The sequence below is a fragment of the Mesoplodon mirus genome, assembly GCF_964341445.2.
Source record: "Mesoplodon mirus genome assembly, chromosome: 4".
NCBI classification, from domain to species: Eukaryota; Metazoa; Chordata; class Mammalia; order Artiodactyla; family Ziphiidae; genus Mesoplodon; species Mesoplodon mirus.
This window is the reverse complement of record NC_138979.1, coordinates 136,312,445-136,335,106: the sequence shown is the minus strand read 5'-3', so window position 1 is coordinate 136,335,106 and position 22,662 is coordinate 136,312,445.

Below are 22,662 nucleotides of genomic sequence, written 5' to 3'. Positions count from 1 at the left end.
GTTGAGGGGGATATCTTTTCCTTCTAATAAAAGACAACTTAAACACCAGCAATTTCAACTGAATTGCTGTGACTGGGAAAGTATATCAGTACTGACAACCTCCATAAACACATTCTCTCAAGAGATGTTACAAAGTATTATAAGTGTTATCATCTTCCTTCTTTATTTGGTGTCTCTCTTCTTTATTTGGGGCTTATGCATAGCTTAAAAATCTGTGTTTCTCAGGAATGTTTTCCAGTTGACTTGCTCTCTATTTTGACATATGGTTTCGAATCAACTCCTCCAACCTCCACAAGGTCTTTTTAAGTACCTAGTAGAATGGACCAACAGGTCTGCTTCTTAGTTGGAGTTACAAACTCTCATCCACTTTCCTCAACCTGTGTTCTCCCAAGTTCTAGGTGGTTTCCCAGGTCCTTCAAGTCTTCACTTTCCCATAAATTCCAGCTTTCTGCTGCCCTCTCCTGGCCTGCGATGGCATATAAGCACTTTTAGATCCTGAGTTTTACACTAGAAGGAAGTAAAACAGTGATTCTAAAAATTTAACCACCAAAATCTTTTGCAGGTTTGCATTTAAGCCTTTATTTAAAGTCCATTTTTAATTGATAGAGATCAATTTAAGAAGAAATTTGGACTTCCTTTTAAATAATGTCAAGATCTGGCTGTGAGAAGCCCTTGTGGTAAATCCAGTGCTGGATCCTTTCTAGAGTAGAATGTACGCAAATGTAATGAGTTACAACATTGTTATACTCTTACACCCTCTCTATTAGGGAGAACAAACCTACATTTGTTAGAAAAGTTCTCAAAAAGCACTTTTGTCTCAAGACCATTGGAAAAGTAAGCTTGTTAAAGCCAGAGTCAGGGATCTATGAAGAGAAAAAGGAAGTATATTAAGGCAAAATAAAAGGGGATAGTGGGAGGTTATTATTTCCAGAAAACTATTACAATCATAAAATTATTGGTTCAAGGAATCTTTTATGGAAAACAGTGAAGAAGCTGCTTATTTCCACAAGCTAGGAGAGAGCAGCATGGTGACAGTGGACAACATAGGCATGCTAAATATAGACAATTTTCCTGAAATTACAAGGTGACCTTAAGATCCTTGAAGATTACAAAACAAGTTTAAATAGATTTCTGAATCTCAAGGGGCTCCAGTTTACAACTGGTTTACTGACGAATTACCATAGAATTTTTAGATTTCATTAAATTCATTTACTTCTATTTTGTTATACAGCACTGTCACTGGTAGAGTATAATTCACTGAAACAATTCCTCACACATACACGTCTAAAGAAGTGTATTCATAAAATCGCCTTAACTCCCTAATAAAGGCTTGGGAAAGGAGTTTTGTTGAACCTTGATATTATAATCTGCAGATGCTAGATCACCAAGTTCCAAAGCCTCTAGTTTAAATTAGTGAGTGCAAAATGAAGTAGGGAGCTGGAAGTAGGGAGTACAAACATGGGACTATATAGAATCTTGATATAAATGAGGTGTTTGTCCATTTTATAACCACTTTACATCCACTTTCAGAAAACTCTTCCCTTTCCAGGTATATTTTATCTCTGTCCTCCTCTTCACATCTAATTTTTATAAAAGATTTATATGTATTTATAGTGCCCATCTTTCCCTTTTCTATTCTTTATTGAATCCATTGCATTTCTTCACTCCCTATTAAAATAAATTTTAACAAGGTGATCAATGACTACCATGTAGCTAAATCCAATGCTTTTTTTTTTAATTCATAATGTTTTTCTTTATTTTAGAATTGAGGTTGTAACACTCAACCTCAATTGATTTTTTTTCTACTTCCTCCTATTTCTTTTTCTACTTTGCCAATTCATTTTCACTTACATTATATTTAGATTCAGGACCCTAGTTTATAGGTCTGCACACTATGGCCCATGAGTCAACCCAGCTTGCTTCCTGATTTTGTGAATAAAGTTTTATCAAATCACAGCCACGCTCATTCATTTATGTATTGTCTATAGACAGTTTTGCACAACAATGGCAAAGTGTGTAGTTTTGACAGAGATCATAGACCCTGCAAAGCCTGAAATATTTACTATATAGATGGCCAGTCACAGAAAAAAATTATTGACCCCAGTCCTAGGTAACAGATCTTAGGTCATTTTCTAATCATTTTTTATAGATCACACTGACTGCCCTGCCCTGACTCCAATTTGTACCTATAAACAGGATGACTTACAAATTTGTATCTTCAATCTAGACAGTACTTTAGAATTGCAAACCTTTATATCCATCTGCATATTTACTAGTTCTAATGAAATGTCTCACAAATATCTCAATCTCAGATTCAAAACTGAATTTATAATCTTATACGTACACATAGCCCTGTCCTCATCAGCTCCCTTTCTTAGTGAAAGGTACCACCATTGATTCAATTGCTTAAATCAGAAGCCTGACATCCATAACACCTTCCTCTCTCCACTCCATGCTTAAGGTAACCAGTACGAAGTCTAATCAGTTCTACTTTTTGATATTCTCAAAGCCATCTAATTGTATTTATACCTATTAACTCCAACTTCATATAAGCACCTGGACAATTGCAATAACCTCCTGACTGGTCTCCCTGCATCATCCACTTGTATTTCTACTACTCTATCTTCTCTATAAAGAATACAGGGATTTTTTTTTTTTCGAAATGCAAACCTAAGCCTTAACTGCATTCTATAAGATGTGATTATAGTTAACATATTTGCTAACATATTTATGGCAGCTGACCCACATGTATTCCAATTTGATCTTCTTTTTTTTTTTTTTTTTTTTTTTTTGCTTCCACTGTGGAGGAATATATATGGCTTATATTACTTAGCTATATAGGCAATCTCTAAAATAATTACACACTGATAATAAACCTTTTAAACCACTACCTAAATGATCTAGTGATATACTGAGTTGTAAATTCCATGTATAGCTTACATCCCATTCATGGTGGAATGCTTTATTTATAAAGCCAAAATACCACTGCAAACTATTTTAACAGGCATTATAAATTCCCCAAATTAAACCTTCTGGATTAACCTTAGCAATGTTACTATTTCAGACCTGTATTTTTGTAATAAGCTATTATATATCAAGTGCAAATGTAAAGGAGTTAAAGACGCTCTGCCCAGGATTCTGTCCACAGCATCGGGATAGAGTTTTAAGTAGACTAAATCTTTGTATTTATCAGTCCAGCCACCCCCTCATTTCCCCTGAATCTTGGTATACAACTTTATCTGTGTCAGCCTGTTTCTGAACTCCCACATCATCTTCAGAAAATAGCAGCTTCTAAGTCATACACTGAGATTTGGGTAAGTCTCTTCAATAACGCCACAAAATAGCATGCCATTCAATGTCTAAAATGCAAAATAATTTGTCAGTTATATAATGAGTTTAAACATTTATCCCTTGTGACCTACTATGCAGCACCACCTAACACCAATTATCTTCTATCTTTGCCTCCAAATGTATCCTAGCTCTCACCAATCCCCTAGGGACAAGCATTGTAATATTTAAATGGCATGAGTCTATTCCTATGCCTTCAGCAATCAAGTCACCTGCCTCTCCAAATGCTGACTTAAAACATATGCCTGATGCTTGGAAAATCTATAGCAGCTACAGGAAATGGGTGGAGACCAATTGAACCCCCCATATCAAGAGTGGATCTAAGCCTCTATATTAGTTTAACTCCTTAATTATTCATTCACATATATAGTAAGTATGGTGAGTTCTACTATGTGCCAAACACTTTTCTAAATTTGAGTGTAGAGCAATGAAAAGGAAAATAAGGAGAAAGAAAAAAATCCCTAATTTCATGATGACACTGTGAAGAGAATGAAGAGACAAAACAAAGACTTGGAGAAAATACTTTCAAAATACATATCTGATAAAGGACCTGTATCCAAATATATAAAGAACTCTTAAAAGTTGACAACAAGAAAGCAAATAATCCAGTATCTTTCAGAGCACAGGAATTTATCACTTTAATAAAGTCCAGTTTATCAGTTTTTTCTTTCATGAACCATGTTTTTGGTATTGTATCTAAAAACCTCATCAATCAAACCCAAGATCTCCTAGAAGTTTCATAGTTTTGATTTTATACTTAGGTCTATAATCTATTTTAAGTTAATTTTTTTGAAAGGTGCAAGATCTGTGTCTAGGTTCAGTTTTTACAAATGGATGTCCATTTGCTCCAATACTGTATGTTGAAAAGATTTTCCTTTCTCTAATTTTCAAGGAAATTTCAATATTCTTGAATTGATTTTACACTTTTTTGAAAATCAGTTGAATATATTTGTTTAAGTCTATTTCAGAGCTCTCTATTCTAGTGCATTGATCTATGCATTAATTCTTTTGCCAGTATCTTGAACATCCTATCCCAGCCTTGAAATCAAGTAGTATGACTCCTGTTTTCTGCAGCACTCTGTCTTTTGGTTTCCATGTAAACTTTAAAATCAGTGTGTTATTATCTACAACATAGCTTGCTGGGGTTTTGATTGGAAATGTATTGAGATTGTAGATAAAATTGGGAAAAATTGGTATTAACAACATTGAGTCTTTCACTCCATTGGAATTATTTATTTGAATCATCTTTGATTTCTTTCATCAGTATTTTGTAGTTTTTCATATTCAAGTCCTGTACTTATTTTGTTAGATTTACACCTTAGTATTTCATTTTTTTGTTTTTATGTGGTATTTATAAAATTTCATTTCAAATTATAATTATCAATGTTGGTATACAAGAAAGCAACTGACTTTTATATATTATCTTTGTATCCTTCAGGCTTGTTATACTTACTAGTTCCAGGAGTTCTTGGTGCATACTTTGATATTTCTAGATAGACAATGAATAAAGAGTTCCATTTCTTCCTTTCCAACCTACACACCTTTTTTTTCCTTATCTTTGCACACTAGCTATTACTTTCAATAAGGTGTTTAACAGGAGTGGTCAGAGAGAAAATGCTGACCTTGTTCTTGATCTTTGGGGGAAAGCATCCAGCCTCTCACCATTAAATATGATATCATCTATAATTTTTTTTACATGTTTTTTATCAAGATGAGAAAGTTTTTCTTTTTTCTAGTTTTCTGAGGTTTTGTTTTGTTTTTTATCATGAAACGGTGTTAGATTTTATCAAATTAGTTTTCATTGTCACTTGATATAATAATATGATATTATTCTTTGGCTTCTGTACATGGTAAGTTACATTAATTGATTTTCAAATGTTGAACTTCCAGCCTTACATATGTAAACCTTATTCATGGTGTATAATTCTTTTTAATATGATGTTGGATTCAATTTAGTAATATTTTGTTGAGGAATATTACATCTATGGTCATGAGAGATAATGGTATATAGTTTTCCTTTCTGGTAATGTCTTTGTCTGCTTTTGATATTGTAACCTACTCTTGTAGAATAAGTTAGGAAATGGTCCTTCAGTTTCTATTTTCTGGAAGAGATTGTGGAGAATTGATATATTTCTTCGTTAAATATTTGGTAGGATACACAGCTGAAAGCATCTGGACCTGAAACATTCCTTTTTGGAAAGTTATTAATTATTGATTCAACTTCTTTAATAGACACAGGGATATTTATGTTATCTACATCTCCTATGTCAAATTGTGGGTTATCAAATTTGTGGGCATAGAGGTGTTCCTACTATTCCTTTATTATCCTCTTAATTTCCATAGGATTAGTAGTGATGACCCCTCTTTCATTTAGGATATTGGAAATTTTTGTCTCCCTTCATTTTTTAGGTTTATCAGTTTTACTGATCTTTTAAAACACTAGTTAGTGGCTTTGTTGATATTCTCTCATTTCTTTGTTGATTTCTGTTCAAATTATTATATTCTACTTCTGCTTGATTTAAGCTTAAATTTCTCTTTTTTCCTCTAGTTTCCTAAGAAGAATGGTAAGGTTTTTTATTTTATAGCCTTCTCTTTGTAATATATTCATTTAATATTATAAACTTCCCTCTAAACACTGCTTTCTCTGCATCCCACAAACTTTAATAAGTTGTATTTTCAAAATATTTAAAAATGATGTGTTTACCTCAGTAATTCCCATTTTGTACTAATTTTATTTATTTATTTATTTATTTATTTGCGGTACACAGGCCTCTCACTGTTGTGGCCTCTCCTGTTGCGAAGCACAGGCTCCGGATGCACAGGCTCAGCGGCCATGGCTCACGGGCCTAGCCACTCCGTGGCATGTGGGATCTTCCCAGACCGTGGCACGAACCCATGTCCCCTGCATTGGCAGGCGGACTCTCAACCACTGAGCCACCAGGGAAGACCATTGTGAGGTTCTTTGAAAGAAAACTAATGAGACTGTAGGGGCCACCCCAAAACTGAAGTCCATGGGAGTTTCTCACTCCCATTATAGTCTACATTCAGTCTCCAGCACATCATTAAAATTACATTTAAGTGCTAATAAAGGTTTATGGCACCAGTGGGATATGTTCCAGGTAAGCAGATCCTGATGGTGATTTTCTGGATATGCCTGTCTTTCCAGATTCTGTGGTGGCAGTCTTACCTGCAAACTAAGTTCTCTTATGTGTCCAAAAAAATATTGCTTTTCACTTGTCCAGGTATTTCTTGTTTTAAGGATGGAAATGAAGACTTCTAAGCTTTTTACATGTCAGAACTGAAACTAGAATTTGTACTCTTTTTTTTTTTTTTTTTTGCGGTACGTGGGCCTCTCACTGTTGTGGCCTCTCCCATAGCGGAGCACAGGCTCCGGACGTGCAGGCTCAGCGGCCATGGCTCACGGGCCCAGCCGCTCCACGGCATGTGGGATCCTCCCGGTCCGGGGCACGAACCTGTGTCCCCTGCATCGGCAAGCGGACTCTCAACAACTGCGCCACCAGGAAAGCCCTGTACTCTTTTTAATTAAATAAAATGTGTCCACATATTAAGTAGCTCTTTAGTGATAGACTTTATGGATGTTTTTTACTTGGTTATATACATGTTTAAATACATTCCCAATTTTCTTCACTGAGCATCTAAAAGCATTAACAACAATGGGGCAAATAGTACACATTTATCAAAATAATATAATATGAAAGTATCTCGGGGAAAGTATATTTAGAGCAAATTAACACATAAAAAATAATAGTATGCATTTTAAGCGCAAGATCTTTTTATCTCTTACATAAAAATGAAAGATTTTACACCTTAATTTATCTTTATTTTTTGATAAAAAGAGACGATTATTCATGTGTCTTTAGAGTTTGTTTCTACCATTTACCACATTACTGCCCAGTTAAAATGTTAGTCAATTTTATCCATAGATTTTATTTCTTTCTAAACTATTTTTTCCCAGAAAGTAAAACTGAGGTCAAAGTTACTGCATGTACCCAACCCAATGGAAAATACATAAGTACTGAGCAGAAAGTGGAAATCTTATAAACTAGCTTATACACATTCTGAAGTCTAATGCACATCTTGGTTTCTGACTATCACTCTTTTCCTTTCCCATTGTCTTTGGAGATTTTTTTTTATATGATCATGGCACTTCCATATGAATACCTGATTACAGACTTTACTAGCTGTTTGAGATTCTCTTTACTAAATTAATGACTCGCTTTACTTATTTTGCACTGGTGATAATATGACCATCGACACTCCCCAATTACTAATCCACTACAGGGCTTCTTTTGAACCAGAGTGGAAATTTATGAACAACCATTTGCTTTGTCATTAGGTGTCATAAGCAGAGTGAGCCTTCTAAATATGTATTATATCTTGTCATGTAGTCTATAATCCGAAAGAAGTTTACTCAAAGAGAAGTCAGATAACATATTAAGAATAGATTACTTCTGGGCTTCCCTGGTGGTGCAGTGGTTGAGAATCTGCCTGCTAATTCAGGGGACACGGGTTCGAGCCCTGGTCTGGGAGGATCCCACATGCCGTGGAGCAACTAGGCCCGTGAGCCACAACTACTGAGCCCGCGCGTCTGGAGCTTGTGCTCCACAGCAAGAGAGGCCGCAATAGTGAGAGGCCCACACACTGCAATGAAGAGTGGCACCCGCTTGCCACAACTAAAGAAAGCCCTCACACAGAAACAAAGACCCAACACAGCAAAAATAAATTAATTAATTAATAAACTCCTACCCCCAACATCTTCTTAAAAAAAACAGAATAGATTATTTCTATGTCTACAATTTATAAAATAATGCAGTGACCTTAGACAAACCAAATAAGACATTTTATTCTAAATCTTAGTGAGGTGAGTCTGCTGAATCAAGCACTATTGTTTCATTTGTCATTACCTCAGCTAATCAGCAATATGAGATTCTGTGATTGTTCAAAATTTCAAATCTTAACAGAAGTTTAACAAGTTGTAGTATTAAAGGTATATGTATAACAACAGACCTTACTGGTTTTATATTTGTCCCAATAATTGCTTTAAGGTGAAAGTCTTACCATTTGTTCTTTCATTTAATAAACACTGATCATCTAGTAAGTATCAGGTAATATAAATTGGGGACACAATACTTGTCAAAACCAATATAACCTCTTCCCTCAAATTTTACAATCTAGGTTGAAAACATATACAAAGGTAATAAGCAATTAAAATTACTCTAAGTGCTTTTAGAGGAGAGATAAGAGCTCATTTACATATGATTGTCATTTTACAAAACATTCCTAATGATAAAGACTATGTAAATAAAAGTCACAGAAAACCATATGGAAAAATCTCCTTTTCATTTGCAAAAGTGAAGATATATGTACTATATTATATTACACTGAAATAAAAAATATATTTTAGCAAGCCAAAAGAGATTAAAATGATATGCTATCATCCCACTAGATCTTATTTAATTACATAGAGATGTTTTAAAGTAGCAAGATAAAATAATTACATGAATACATAACCTAGATATATGAACATATTTTCTGTTCTGAATTCTGGTAGCTAATACAAAATGGAAGCCAAAACCAGTTACATAATTTACATTATTAGAAAGACAAAAACTAGCCAATTCTATAGAAAAAGAACGTTATATTCTAGGGCTAATGATAATGTATCATATATTTTTAGAGGAAAAATTTTGGGGGGGAAAACACTGCATTGAATTTTATATGTTTAATGTTTGAACTATATTTATTGCACATTGGTAAATGGTGGAAATAAACTTTAAAATAAAAAAATATTTGAGATATTTTGGATGTTCATAAATATTAAAATTAGCATAGATATAGACTGTGATGAGTTGATGGAAAGAAGTAAATACTGGGCCATAACTGAGAATGATAGGAATATGTGGTTGTTTGAGGCTTCTCCATGGAAGTGAATTTTAAACAGAAATTCAAAGAATGAGAATAAACTTGTCATTCGGACATATGCAAAGGAAAACATCAACAAAACTAAAAGACAATGTACAGAATGGGAGAAGATATTTGCAAATGATATATCCGCTAAGAGATTTTTATTCAAAATATATTTTTTAAAAAACGCATACAATTCAACAACAAAACAAACAGCCCAATAAAAATTGGGCAGAGGAGCTAAATAGACATTTTTCCAAAGATGACATACAGATAGTCAACAGGCACATGAAAAGATGTTCAATATCACTAATTGTTGGGTAAATGTAAATCAAAACCACAATGAGATAACACCTCACACCTGTTAGAATGGCTATTATCCAAAAGGCAGGAGATAACAAGTGTTGGTGAGGATGTGGAGAAAAGGGAATCTTCATATGCTGTTGGTGGGAATGTAAATTGGTGAATTCACTATGGAAAAGAGAAGAGATTCCTCCAAAAATCAAGAATAGAACTACCATGTGATCCAACTATCTCACTTCTAGGTATTTATCCAAAGAATATAAAAACACTAATTCAAAAAGATATATGCACTCCTATGTTCATAGCAGCATTATTTACAATAGCCAAGATATGGAAACAACCTAAGTGTCCATCAACAGATGGTGTGCCATATATATATATATATATATATATATATACACACACACAAACACACACACACATATACATACAATGGAACACTACTCAGTCATAAAAAGATGAAATCTTCCCATTTGCAACAACATGGAAGGACCTTGAGAGTACTGTGCTAAGTGAAATAAGTCAGAAAAAGACACTCTTCTATGGAATATAAAAAACAAACAAGCAAATTTTAAAAAAGAAAAGAAATGAACAAACCAAACAAAAACAAACATGTAGATACAGAGCTTAAAAATATTTTACTTGAACAGATTAAATGACCTAAGATAAGCAGCTAATGTAAAAAAATACTAATAATAAAAAAGCAAGCAAGCCATAAAAGTTAAAAATCATTGAGTCATTACTGTATAACAAAAACTGTGATAAGGTATCTTATTTAAATTAGTACAATCATATGTCTAGTGTTCCAGGCGCACTCTTGGGTTTTATGTGTTGCTCTAGCATAATAATAGTACCTACATACACTGTCAAATTTGTCATGGCTTAGGTGATAAACTATGTTTACCAAATTATATTTAATCCATATCTGACAGGTATTGTTATAATCATTCTCTTTTTTTTATAGGAAGTAATTGAGGCATAGAGAAAACTTATCCAATGTCCACACAAGTAGTAAAGCTGAGCTTCAAACATATGGAGAAATAAAGCTTTCATAGGTTTCTCAGTGTTCCTATAAAAAGCCCTAGCCTACTGAGACACTGAAATGTACAAATATAAAGATAGAGAATACCCTTAGTAGAAAAGTAGGAAGAAAATGAATAAGACTCTCAATGTGATTCATCTGTAGGTGATATTATCACTTCTGATAACATCAGAAGTGATGATACCCCTATGAAATAGGGGTATTTTTTGTTTGTTTCCTAGAAGAAAAGTAGGAAGATACCAGTGAAAATTTCCAGAGAGAAGCATTGAAACTGAGACCTAAGGTAATCAGAGTTAAATTTCCAGGCATAGAAAAGGGCATAGGAGAAGATCCAGATGTGAAAGAGCATGAAGACCTTCAGAAATTAAATAAACAAAACAATGAGGTTGGCTTATAGGCTTGTGTGGGGGAGGGTAGAGGCTTCCAGGAGATGGGTCTGAAAAGAAAAACGGTTCAAGATGGGTCTTATATGTTTTGACATCTGTGATATCTTTAGACTTTTATTCTCTTACCTTTTATCTATTTTTTTTTTGTTCTGGAATTTATGTGATGAACTTCTTGATGTAATCACATATGCTTCTTATTATTTATCTTAAAATTTTCAAAAATCTGTTCTATCTTTTGGGAGATTTTCAAGGTTTTATCACTTAAGTTCTGTTATGAGTATTATCATATTTTTAATTTCTAAGAGTTCTTATTAATCTCAAAATGTTTGTTTTCCATTAAATATGCTGTACATTTTTATACATTTGGTTTTATTTTTATCAAAGTAACATGTAAACATAGTTTTATGAATTGATAGAAATAAAAGACAAAAAATGGATGTCCCCTTGTGACCTCTTTCCAGCTTTTCCCCCACATCATCTGGAACACTGACTCACAAATTTTTTGTTATTTTTCTACTTTCATATATGAATAACATGCATATACTATTATCTTTTGATTTATCAATTTTAGAAAAAACTATTGACTACCTGTTATGTTAGATGAGATTTAGACCTTTGGCAGTGTTATTCTTTTTGCTTTTATTTTCTCATTATCCTACTGTGATTATATTAAGTTTCTATTAATTCAATATTGAATGCTTATATTATTATGCCCATTCAAATATTATTCATACCTAAACATTTTAGTGTGTTGTGATTACAATTTTTTTGTTACATTTTTGTTGGTTTAGCTAATAATTTCTTTATTTTATAATTTATTCAATTTTCTTTGTACTCACTGTTGACTTTTTACATATTTTCTAATAGCTCCTTAGTATAATTTTTCTATGGTCTATTCCAATCACGTAACTGATGGATGTTTTAATTTCCTAGAGCTGCCATAACAAATTGCCACAAACCCAGTGGCTTAAAACAGGAGAAATTTATTGTCTCATTGTTCTGTAGTCTGGAAGTCAGAAATCAGTGTGTCAGCGGGGCCATGCTCCCTCTGAAACCTGTAGGGGAGACTCTTCCTCACCTCTACCTGCTTTTGGTGGTTGGCCAGCAATCTTTGGTTTCTTGGCTTGTTGTAGCACTTCAGTCTCTACCTCCTTTGTCATATGTGTTCACTGCCTTGCCCCCACCCCACCCTCTGCCATGTGCCTATGTCTCTGTGTCTCTACTCCTCTTCTTGTAATAACACCAGTCATATTGGAGTAAGAGCCCATCCTACTTTGGTATGACCTTATCCTACTAATTATATCTGCAACAACTCTCTTTCCAAATAAGGTCACATTCTGAGGTCCTGGGGGTTAGGACGTTAACATAATTTTTTTGGAGAAGGAGGTGTCACAATTCATCTTATGATAGTGGATCTCCTTCCCCTCTCCCACCCCCACCCTTGGAAACATTCCCTTTGGGAATCTCAGTTTCCTTCTGTCTGAATTACTTTCTTTCAGGTCTATTGTACAGCTATCATACTGCGAAATTTTTCTCCTGTCATCCTGGAGAATTCTCCTTTGTCCTTCTCCTGGGTTGGATTATAGAGCTCTCGTGACTGCTTCCAGTGCCTTCATCAGGTCTGTCTCATGATTCACATTTGCTCTAATTAAGTAGCAACAGCAATAGCAGCAGTACAGAGAGCTCAGTAGCACAAGTGGCACAGATGAAAAGAAAATTAACAGTAATGTCAAAAGGAAAAATTCTTCCCAAGAGTCAACAATTGGAGAAAATAAAATAGAAAGCATGGGAGAAAAGATAAGAACCTGGGAAACTGTTCCAGAAATGACAATATCTAGTAAATAGAACTTCCAGAAAGATAGAATAGGAAATGAAGATAGTTTAAAACTCAAGGAAACAATAGAGGGAAAGTGTCTAAAACTGAACAAGACACATCCTCAAATTAGAAGAACCCTCCTAACTTATAAGAAATGTTAAAAAACAAATACATTCTTTGGTGAAATATCACAACACTGGGAAGTAATGAGAATATCTAAATTGTTTCTAAACATCTGTCATAATATATATTTGTCAAATAATACCTATTTGGAGAAAGAGAATTCTCCAAAAATAAGAATAGAGTAAAAATTCTCCTATAAGGAGTATAGTAAATGGCATAGGAGAAGATCCAGATCCCCTATAAACATCATAGTACAAGAATTTAATATATGTCCCTCAGAAATTGAGAGATCAAAATGACAAAAAATTAATATATGGAAGACATGAATACACATTAATAAAATTGATCTGACTATAGATATGTAATTCTGTGTCCCAAAGAATGCACATCCTTTAAAAAGCACATGAAATCTTTATTAAAAATGGCCAGATATTAGATTACAAAGTTAGCATCAATAAATATCAAATAAGCTTGTGTAATATAGGACATATATTTTAGAATTTAAGTTCTAATTTTTTGATCTATTGTTCTATTGGAGAAACAAAAATTGCTAGTTTAAATTTTATGGATATTTTAGTTGTCTTCATTTTTGAAAAGACTATATTTACTCCTATTTCTATAAGTATCAATTAATGTAATTTTATTGTAACTTGAAAATTTTGGGTCTATCCTTTTTGTATTTGCTATACAATAGTCAGTATTGTTGCATTGTTATTTTAATTTGCATGTAACACACCTTGTACATTTTACCAATTTCTAAAGTATGTTATTTTTTATTCTGTGGACTGCTTTTCTTAAAATGTTTTTCTATTGTTTGCAGAGACATTATTTAATATTACTCTCTTACTTACTTGGCATAATATCAAGTATTTACTATACCTTTACTTTATAATATGTATTTTTTGCTGTCAAATTTATCATTTTTCATTTTTACAATTTATTTTATACTTCTTAAACTTAAAATTTACTCCTTCCTATTTAATGACTATTCAACTCAGTTGCCCTAAATCTTTTTCTGTGGTTTAATTCATTAAAAAAATTATAAAATAATATATGAGGTGAGTATCAAATTGATATTTTCAAAAATGTTGAATAGTTAATACAAATAATATTTTAAAATTCTGCCAATTTAGGGGCTCCCCTGGTGGCGCAGTGGTTGAGAGTCCGCCTGCCGATGCAGGGGACACGGGTTCGTGCCCCAGTCTGGGAAGATCCCACAAGCCTCTGAGTGGCTGGGCCCGTGAGCCATGGCCACTGAGCCTGTGCGTCCGGAGCCTGTGCTCTGCAAGGGGAGAGGCCACAACAGTGAGAGGCCCGCATACCGAAAAAAAAAAAAATTCTGCCAATTTAAAATGGGTCACTCATTTTTAAAATTCTCTTATACTAATATCTATTTCTTGTTCATGTATTGGCTTGGCCAAAAAGTTCGTTCGGATTTTTCCATAAGATATTACAGAAAAACCTGAACAAACTTTTTGACCAACCCAATGTTTTGTTCAATTAATCTCCCTTATTTTTGTTAAATTATCATACTAATTTTTTATTGCAGCTTTGTGAGATTTTTAGCATTTTGTAAGAGAGGAATGTGGTTTGACAGATTCTAGAATTGCACCATTTGGATTTGTTGAGTTTTTAATAGTCATCTTTATTAATTTTATCCTAAGTGTGCACATGAGGTGTTCTGGCTAAGAGACTCATTAGTTATTATAATTATGTAAATAATAATGTGTCAGTTCCCTTTACTCTGATCCTTACCTCTAGGGTGACGTGATGAAAGCCAGATGGAACAAGTCCCTACATAAGTGAAAGTCATTCCATAGGCAAAGGATGGAGAAAATTGGATTTTCTCTACTTACCAAGGAGAGAGGAAAGTGCCTCCTCCTCCCTTTTCCTCCTTGGAGATAGGATGGAAAGAATCCTGGTTTTCGCTTTGACCTTTTGGAATGTAAATACATCCTTCCAAGGTCCAGATAAGCTCTAGTGTCTCTCTGGCTTTTATGACCTAGAGATATCTCCAAGGTCCTGAACGTCATTCCTTTTTGCAATTTAAATAACTAAGGTGATAGTGCTCCCAAGTTTCTGAACCTTGAGAGTTTAACTTAAAGGTCTAGTCTAGGATGTAACCATTTGGCTTTCTTGGGGAAAATATAGAAATTTTACTATCCTTTTGAATCAACGTAATTAACTAAACAAATGGCTACAGATCTAATCCTCACAGTATGTTAAAAATAAATCTTTCTAGGTGATACCCCTATTTGAGCACTTATTAAGCTGTCTTGTTCATTCTAGTTTATATCCCAACCTCTGACTGTAATCCTCACAAAGACAAGGAATGTGTCCATATTCTATGTCATGCTGGGTTCTACATATTTTGTTTTCATTTAATAAATGAATATTCTAGCTGTAACTGTGGAGCAAACTTCTCTTAGACACTGAAATGATAGACATGAAACAAAAGAAAAACAAAACACTTAAATACTGCTGTTCTAATTTAGTCATACTTTGCTTTCAGTTTCAGATGTGAGAAGATCATGGATTTTTTTTTTTTTTTTTTTTGCATATCTTCATAGCATTGTCAGATGGCCTGGTATCTTATTTGAAATTTAATACCCAGTGATAAGCTTAATTTTCATAATATTACTTCCAATATCCTAATTTTCTCAATTTCTTACATAGATATTATCATAATCATATAGCATTCCTTGTACCTACAAGCTTATTTTTTCCATAATATGAAATAATTTGTTTAAAACTAAATTTTTTTAAATGCTTTCAGAAATTTTTCACTTTCATCATGTTTGCCTCAAAGCAGTAGGTTCTTTGTGCTATATAAATAAAAAGTAGATTACAATATTAATGAAAGTTGATTATATATGTGATATCTGTGTAGAGTTTATTGACTATAGGCATATTTATAGATGTTTTTTACAGAACTGTTAAAGGGTATAGTTCCTATATCATTCTTTAATTTATAAATCAGTAGTTCATGACCATTTGCCTACATTTGAAAATAACACACATTTTGTTTTCTGATTTTAAAAGTATAATACTCACGCCCAATTACTGAGAAAAAAAACAGAAGTGATAATATCATCTACAGATGAACCATATTTAGAGTCTTATTCTTCAACTCATAGGGTAAAATAATTTTAGAATTTTTCTTGTAATCTACACCCAAAGTATTTTTGTTAATTATTCAGAAACTATACCAAAAACCTTTAAAAATACATATAGGAAATTCATTATAATTTTCCTTTTAGCTGATAGTGGTTAATAATTTTGTATGTATTAATTTCTTTGAACAAAAAGATAGGTAACAAATAAAGTATTATATGTTTGCACCTCTGTCAAAGCTTTTGCAGTCTAGTAAATCAGATTTAAATTCAGATCAAGTTCTTAGAATGTCTGCTTGCCACCTGGGAATGGTATCCCTGGGGATTCTGCAGACAGATGGAGAGACTGATATAATGATAAAGTGTTCTCAGGATCTCAGAAAACATTCTTGGATGGAAACAAAAAGATAAACAAATAGTATCTATTTTGAAAAAAAAAGAAAGAAGCAGTACTGAAAATGCATTTATATCTAAGCAAGTAAAATATACCCCAATTATCTAGCATTCTTTAGAATCACTATTTCAACAGTTGAAAAAGAACTCAAAAGTGAAATTCAGGGATTATTCTTCATCAATACATTTTTTAAGTAATTACCATCTTCATTTACCTTAACAGTCTGAAAATTTGCTGTTCACAGTTCTATGTGGTTCCTAACATGGACATAACATTTTTTTTAAAAAGTTCAGAAATTGAATATATTTTCAATGTTATCATTTTAAGATTTCTATCAGAAGACTCAAGAGTTTATTCAATTTAGTCATGAAATTAGTTTTCTATAGATTTGTAGGTAATGTTGGTATAGTGGGCTTACATATTAGTTGTATTATATTCTAAACATTTTAGTTTATGTTTTAAATATATTCATTATATTCAACATTTATTTCCAGGATAAGACACACATTCAATATGTCTTAAAATATATTTTTATTAATTATTACAAATTTTTTACTAAAAATAAATCTATACCACTCTTTATGCCTAATAAATGCTGTGGACCACAGTTAACATTATGATATTTTCCTAATTTAAATTGAAATATATTAAATAATTTTGTAAGCTCTCTCTTTTAGGAAATTCTGGCTAAAGCAAGCCATTTAAAATCTTATACATTTTTAGCTTACCAGAGCCTATCACAGCTCTCTTCTACTGCTATATTTTATCTTATGGTATTAAAAAAAAAAAGCATAAAGAAAATTCCAGATTCCTGGGTCTTCCCTGGTGGTCCAATGGTTAAGACTGCGCTTCCAATATAGGGGGTGCGGGTTCCATCCCTGATAGGGGAACTAAGATCCCACATACCGTGAGGTGCAGCCAAAAAAAAAAAGAAAAAAGAAAACTCCAGATTCTTAAATGTGCTTCTAGCCCTTGTGTATTGACTTGAAAGCCAGGGCAATTTAAATTGACTCCTTTAAATGAACCACTTGGGAAAGTAACAAGGACTAACTCCAAATAATAAGAGGTCAAATTCTGTCAGGAACAATTTTTTGCTATCTTATGTTTTTAAAACTCTCTTTTTAGAAAGGTCTGTTAGATAGGGGAGCAAGTTAAGTGACATGTCAAAAGTGGAATAGGAGAGCTTCTGTCAGAGGCACAGTGGTGAACTCTGACTTCAACTGAATCCATGTATGAAAGGAAGCTGGCATCACAACCTGTATCCTCTGCTCTGACAGGATGCAACCTTTTGAAAATGCTTGAAATGTCCAGTGCAACATTTATATCAGTGAGGAATGCTGAATTGTTGGAAAACTTCATTTGCTTATTACTGTGGGACTTCAGTTAAACGTCCATTAATTCTCAAGATTTTACTTACTAGATTATCTCTGAGTTTAAACAAAATCTCAAACTTAAAAATGCATGTCCACTCATATCTGATTAATTAATCTACAGTTAGGATAGAATTTCTCATTTTCAAAGTTACCATTTGTTTGTTTATTTCCACATATTTTGCTTTCCTCAAGATCTATAATATTATAATGTTTCCACAAGTGCTTAGCATTCATGTATGTGAAAGCAATGTAATTTAAGGCCTGAAATCCCATCTCCAGGCAGTTCTGCCATCTTTTTGCACATTCACATATGCAACCTTTCAATGGGCTATATTCAGAATGACACTCACTACCAGATAGATTTCCAATATTATTTTGCTCTTTAGCCAATTGTTTTGTTAATATTGACATTAACCAGGTTCATATCAAAACATAAATGCATTACACAACACTGTAAATCAATTCTACTTCAATAAAATAAAAAAACAAAAAACATAAATGCCTTTAGCAAATTAATTGTGCTGCAACTGTTTGTGTTTATACAGTCAAGGATAATCCCTTATTTAATAAATATTATCTATTGATCACACACATCAAGAATGTGAATGTGCTGGTTGATCCTAGTTCTCCTCTATTATGAGATGCAAATCATGAGTAGCCCAAATGTTGAGGCCTCACCAACATATGAGTAAATATAAAGTCATGTTTCCATATTATAAAATTTGTGTTTCCCCCTCATAATGCTGCATCTCAAACTAAGCAAAATAGAATGCTCTCTTGTTATTTACTGGGAGTCTAAAAAGGAGAGTGTCACTTGTTCTCATAATGTAGTGAGTCCCCTGTAGTTGCAACTCAGGGTCTTCCTTTGCTGCTGCCCGAGCTCCCCCTGCGCATTGTCACTGCCCCTTAAATCATCCCAAAGGGATGGCCTATTTCCACCTGTCAATGGAGTTTCTTAAGAAATAAGTAATGTCCTTTCCAGGGATGTTTTTCCTGGTACTCCAAAAATGTTCCACTCTCTGTGGTATAAGAATAGGGCCGGTTCTGAGTGCAGGAAGAAAAAAAATGGCTATCTTTTCAAGTCTGAGCTAAAATTTTCAAATGTGTCTCAAACCACAGTATTCGGGTCCAAAATTTCAACAAAATTCTCATGAAAGTTTTTCTGCCTCTTCTCTCAATTACTCATCTATGGCAAGTAACTCTCAAAAATAAAAATGAACAACACAAAAACCACCCAGGAATAAAAATCAACAGCAAAAACCACTCATGTCCTCACTAAGGAAATAATTCTCTCCATTCAGCGCACAGAAAAATGTATTTTTCCATTTCTCACTTCACCTCACAAACAAATAAAGCAAACATCCTTAGACATATTACTCCAGTACATCTACACCTACCAATATATATTACCTCTGGTATAACTCCTGGTTAACAATTTTCCTAACAACTGGCTAAATCCAAAGTCCATTGAGGTGATTTGCCTAAAATGAGGCAGCACCCTGACCCCAATGTAAACTGAAATCTCTACCTCGAGAGACAAAAGAAAATACAACTTTTAAATGATTATTTTTCTTACCCTTTGTATCAAAAATAATAGGCTACACTCTCATCCAGAGTGCCCCATTGCATCTGAAATCCAAATGCCCTTGTGAAATTTAAAACAATTTCATTGGCTATGAGTACTCCTGGTTAACTTTAGAAGTCTGCCAAACACATATTTACCCTTGAATTAGTAAAACACCAGTTCAAACCATGTGTTATAAATTGTACTGCAGTACAATATACCTAACAACTTGATTTTTTTTTTCAGGAGGATTGTACTAAAGACATTAAATGGCATTCATCAAATATGTAAGCATGTGTCAAACACTGTATAATGGCTTTACAATATTATGAAAAATCTTGAGCATAATGAAAATGAGGATGTGCAGAACCCAGAATGCAGACGGTATGAGAAATTGGAACTTCTTAGCACACAAGAAGGAGAAACAACGCACATAGAGTAACCACAGAAATCAACAGAAAAACAGCATGAATGTGAACTTGTGATTGTTGCCTCTAACTCAACTGCACCAACAGCAAACTTGGAAAGCCTAATATAGGCTATGGACTTTTTGTGATTGTTTTTGACTTAATAAGTTCCGAACCAGTTCCCTTCCTTGAAGCACCATCTCACAGAACCTCGTCTTGAAACACTGCTTTCGGTTTGTCCCACAGCTCTCTGATGTGCTGGTATTTTATTTAAGTCCTTTTTCTCTCTGTGTTTCATTTTAGATAAGTTCTATCACGGTTTTCAACTTCACTTGCCATATTTTTCTGCAATGTCTGGTTTGCCATTAATCGTACCCAGTGTATGTTTTATCTCACCCATTGTAGTTTCCCTCTTTAAAAGTTCAACTTAAATAGTGTTTAAATCTTCCATTTCTCTTCTTAACACGTTCAATCATTCCTCAAACATCTTGAATGTATAAAATACAGTCATACTCTTTTTTTTTTTTTTTTTTTTTTTTTCTTTTTGCGGTATGCGGGCCTCTCACTGTTGTGGGCTCTCCCGTTGTGGAGCACAGGCTCCGGATGCGCAGGCTCAGCGGCCATGGCTCACGGGCCCAGCCGCTCCGCGGCATATGGGATCCTCCCAGACCGGGGCACGAACCCGTATCCCCTGCATCGGCAGGCGGACTCTCAACCACTGCGCCACCAGGGAGGCCCCAGTCATACTCTTTTAAAGGCCTTTTCTACGAATGCTATTATTGTTATCAATGTCAGTTGACAGATGTGAGGGTTATTCCTTTGCTTTGTTTTTTTTTGCACGCCTGTAACTTTTTATTGGATCCAACATTAAAAATTTTGCTTTGTTAGATGCTGAACATTTCTGTATTTCTATAAATATTTTTGAGCTTTATTCTGGGATATAGTTAAATTTCTCGGAAACAGTGTAATCTTTTGGGGGCTTACTTTCAAACTTTTTTGGATGGGAATATAGCAGCATTTATTCAAGGTTTCATTTTTTTTCTCACTACTAAGTGCTCTACAGTATGCCCCATGAGTTATGAAGTTCCCCACTTTGACTGATGGAAAAACGTACTATTTCTGGCCATGTGTGAGCTCTGGGGATTATTCTTCTAATCCTTTCTGGCAATTCTTTCCCAGGTTTGGGTAGTTTCTTCATACTTGTGTCCTGAGCAGTGCTCAGCTGAATACTCATAGGGTATTTGCAACTCCAGAGTTTTCTCTCTGTGCCTTTCTCCTCCTTCTGGTACTGTGAAAGAAACTCTAGCCATCTTGGTCTTCCCAGACCCCCAGTTCTATCTCTTATACTTAAGGAGACTTATCAGGCCTCATCTTGCTTACTTTCCCTATTCCAACATCTGATATTTGCTTCAGGCAGTAAACTGGAGCAACTGTAGATTTCATCTCATTTTCTTCCCATCTCTGAGAGGCCATGGTTCTTTTTTGCCTATTTTCAAAGTCTTGAGAACCATTGTTTCATATACTTTTATTGTTTTTTAAATTGTTTTAGCTAGTGTCATAGACTGAATGTTCCCCCTAAATTCATATGTTGAGGTCCTAACCCTTAATGTGGCTGTATTTGGACATGTGATCTCTAAGGAAATATTTAAGATTAAATGAGTTCCTGAGGGTGGGGTCCTGAGCCAATAGGAATAGTGTCCTTATAAGAAGAAACACCAAAGTGCCCTCTCTCTCTCTCTCCACCCCACAGAAGCACAACAGAGACATCACATGAGGACACAGAAAGAAAGCAACCATTTGCAAGCCAGAAAGACATACCTCACCAGAAACCAAATTTGCTGGTCCCTTGATCTTGAACTTCTGGCCTCCAGAACTGGGAAGAAATAAATTTCTGATGTTTAAAGCACTCAGTTTGTGGTATTTTGTTATAGCAGCACAAACAGATTAATACAAGCAGATAGATAAATCCCATCCCTGTCACTCTATCTTGGCTGAAAGCAGAAGCTGCAGTTAACCTTGCACCCAGGACACAAAATTCAGAGGTTATCATGATACAGAGAACATGGAAGTGAAAGCACAGAGCTCATATCAGCAAGGTCCAGTAATATTAATATTAGTAACATTCATCAAGTATTTAATCGTGTGTGAAGTACAGTGCTAAGGGCTTTAATTTTATTATATCATTTATTTCTCTTCAAAAAAACTCGAGAGAAGTCTAGAACTTCTTCTACTCAGAATAACACCAATTCTCCCTATACCCTAAACCACCATAGGCAGTAGTGAGTTGGAATCTTGACAGTTCTGTGTACCCCAGTCACCTGGCAAGATCCTTATGCCTGTTTTTCTCTCTCATTCTTAACACCAAAATTCTGCCTTGAGAATAGTAAACTAAAAGTCAGATCAATAGAAAATATTGAAACAAGAGTAAAGAGAGAAAAAGAATGGAAAATATAGAAAAAGTCATAAGAGACTTGTAGGACATAGTAAAAGTTCTATATATATATATATATGTATGCAGATGGAGAGGTGGAAGAGAGTGAATCAAAAGAATTATATGAAGAGAAAATGTCTGAAAATATTCTCCAAATCATGAACACATCAAGCCACAGATTCAAGAAGCTCTGTAAGTCCCAAGAAGATAAAGAAAACCACTCTAATATGCATCATAGTAAAACTGCTGGAAACCATAAGCTAAAAGAAAAATGTCAAAGCACCAAGAAAAATGGGTATCTTATCTTCAAAGGAGCAGCAATGACAGCAAGTTTCTCAATATAAATTATGATAGCCAAAAGATAATAGAATGACACTTTACAATGCAGAAAGAAAATAACTGCCAGTCTAAAAAGCCCATGATTGTATTCACCATTA